Source organism: Silene latifolia, chromosome 9 (genome assembly GCF_048544455.1).
Source record: "Silene latifolia isolate original U9 population chromosome 9, ASM4854445v1, whole genome shotgun sequence".
NCBI classification, from domain to species: Eukaryota; Viridiplantae; Streptophyta; class Magnoliopsida; order Caryophyllales; family Caryophyllaceae; genus Silene; species Silene latifolia.
In genome coordinates this window covers 11,781,611-11,784,588 of record NC_133534.1, presented here as the reverse complement: position 1 = coordinate 11,784,588, position 2,978 = coordinate 11,781,611, and the positions used below count along the sequence as shown (strand labels likewise).

Sequence of the window (2,978 nt, the reverse complement as noted above, 5' to 3'; positions counted from 1 at the left end):
CAAAAGCAACATTACCATCATCACGAAAATTTCTCTTACGGTTTAAAATGTCTTTCATAAATTTAGCGTAAGAGGGTACCTGGGTAATTAGATTAGTGAACGGAATTGTTACCTCGAGATTTTGGACCATCCCCAAAAACTTACCAAACTTACGCTCCAGCTTAGTAGTCTTCAAACGCTCCGTATACGGGACTGCAACACTGGCCGTAGGATCATTAACCTTCGGCTTCCGTAAGTTTAAAACCTCCGTCAAATCTTCAATGAGTGAAGAATCATGCAAACTAGTTGACGGAATTGCGTCTTGCACTGAAGACCCAGTCGATCGACTGGTATGAGTGGTCGATCGACCAACTTGGCTGGGCGTGAACAGTTCCTGTTCAGAATTAATTTCGTCAGGTGATTCAGTTGATCGACTGACAATGTTGGTCGATCGACTGCTTGTGCTGGGTGTGAATAGTTCCTGTTCAGAATTAATTTCGTCAGGTGATTCAGTCGATCGACTGACAATGTTAGTCGATCGACTGCTTGTGCTGGGTGTGAATAGTTTCTGATCAGAAACTTTTTTATCTGACGCTTCAATCGATCGACTGACAATGTTGGTCGATCGACCAGAAGTACTGGCAATTGAGCTCGTTTTTGCACCAGAAACTAAACTAGCTTCTTCATCATTTCCCGAGTCTTCTTTTGGCTTGTCGGGACTTTCATAAGAGAGGCCACTTCTGAGATTAATGGCATTAATCGTTTCAATTGGCCCTTCATATTTGTTTGGAGAATTTGCGACTTGCTTAGCCTCTATATTCTCCAACTGCTTCACAAAATTCTTTGAGGACTCAATCCCGGCTGTTTCCATATTCGCCACTTGAATCAAAAGGGTTTGGACCATTTCTCTCAACTCCGCGGTCTCATCTGAATTATGGACAGGAATTTCAACTCTTTCCTTGGAAGCTTCAGAGGCCTCGAGCCTCTCCAGACGGGCAGTAATAGAAGTGATGAGTGTCACAACGGTACTCATTTCATCACTTTGCTTTCGTGAATTTCCACGTGAACTCCCAAACTCAGCTCTATGGACCGCCATCTCCTCAATAGTGTTCCAACCTCTATTCTGACCGGTATTGTTTTGGAACCTACCATTCGCAGTTGTGTCCAGGATGACCTTGTAATCATCATATAAAGCATTGTAGAATAAGTTGCAAAGATACCATTGTTGGAAGCCATGGTGAGGGACAGCTCGGACCAAACTTTTGAAACGTCCCCATGCTTCACAAAAACCCTCATCAGCTCCTTGCTGGAAACTTTTGATTTTACTTCTCAAGGCGTCAGTCTTTGAAAGTGGGAAGTACTTCTTATAGAAGGCTAATGCTAGAGATGTCCAATCTGTGACTCCGGCTGCTACCCTATCAAGGTAGCGGTACCAATCTCGTGCCGAATCCTTCAAGGAGTATAAGAACATCACCCCTTTTACTTCATCCTAAGTCACCCCAGCTGGTATAGGTATGGAACAATGATGAGTCCGTGAAAATTTCCATATGCTTCAAGGGGTCCTCATCTGGTAAACCAGCAAACTGATTTCGCTCCACTAAATCGATATAAGAGGAACGAAATTCGAAGTTACCGGTGGTAGGGGTAGGTAACTGGTGCCCCTTTGGAAGGTGGTGCTCCTTTGGCTGAAGATTATCATATATTGTGGCCATAATTGCCAAAATGAGAGTACTCAAGTCTTCCTCTCAAAAACCTGTCTTCTAACTGTGCAAAAGCAAAACTAGAAGCAAAGGTAAGCAACGGCCTCAAGGAACCAAAGTTCCTTGAGACAAGAAAAATAAACTAAAAATAAAGCAAACAGAATTACACCGTCTCCCCGGCAACGGCGCCAAAATTTGATACCCGTTGTGATGTATCAAAATTAAATTTATAATTCCAAACTGAAACTATAGCTAGTGATAGTAAGGGTCGAACCACAGAGAGACAAGATCAATTAATGGGGGAGTTCTGAAATTGGTTGACTAATTTGACTGGTTGCTAAAATAAGAATTTCTCAACAAAATAAAACAGAAGATCGGGAACTTCGGTTCACCATGGCTAAGGTCAGGTCGGTAAAGTAGTAGAGGTCCTACAATACGGTCTCAGGGAGTACGAGCAAGCCTTTCGATCAATGCTCAAAATTACCTTACGGTCTTCTAATTCCCAAGAATTTCTCAAAGCTTTCGCTCAAAGGAAATTCCAATCTAATGATAATTTTAATTACTAATCTTTCAATCTAGTAAAAAGGTTTATCAAAAGACAACAAGAACGATACGGAAGAATTAATACTACAAAACAATCCTAATTTTTGCCATGGCTCACCTTGTTCCCAATCAAAGAAATTAGCTATGCATGATTGAAACTATAACAATTGCAAAATTGATAACAAAGAATAAATTCGACATAACTGAAATTGCTGAAATTAAATTGATAAAAACAAGAATTGAAATAACAAGGAATTAAGGAAGAAAGAAGTTGCATAAAAACATACTAATTAAAACGATGAACAAAGTAATTGAATTCGAGGTTTTCCGTTCCCAAAGCTAGATCTTAAAAACTGAGTTCTTGAGTAATGAAGAGCATGACCTAATAATTGTTGCGTTCTACTGATTAAAAGATGCCAAAAGTTAATTACAAGTTGGGCTTTTAAAAGTCTAAAACGAAAAATCAATATCAGCTCGCAGACTGGTCGATCGACTGGTCACTTCAGAACAGTAGCGTCTGTTGTACTTCATTGGTCGATCGACTGTGCAGCATGGTCGATCGACCGGTTGAGCTGTGTAGTGGCTTCTTTCTCTCTTCAAATCAGCTCTTTACTCCAGGCAGCATCCCGAGGTGGTTAAATCCGAGCTCCCTTCTTCAAAGCTTCCCAAAAGTTGCCTCCGGAGGACGATTCAGGCTTGATTTAGCTTACTTCCACTCATTCCTACAATAAATCATAGAGAATGCAAAGTAAACCG

At 40.9% G+C, this 2,978-nt stretch overlaps 1 non-coding gene across 1 annotated transcript; it reads left to right on the top strand.

Annotated features, from left to right (window-relative positions):
- Nucleotides 1–1,208: 1,208 nt before the first annotated feature.
- Nucleotides 1,209–1,317, top strand: LOC141603528 (small nucleolar RNA R71). The gene has a single exon (XR_012525398.1). It is a non-coding gene; the product is annotated as a small nucleolar RNA R71 (small nucleolar RNA).
- Nucleotides 1,318–2,978: the final 1,661 nt, after the last annotated feature.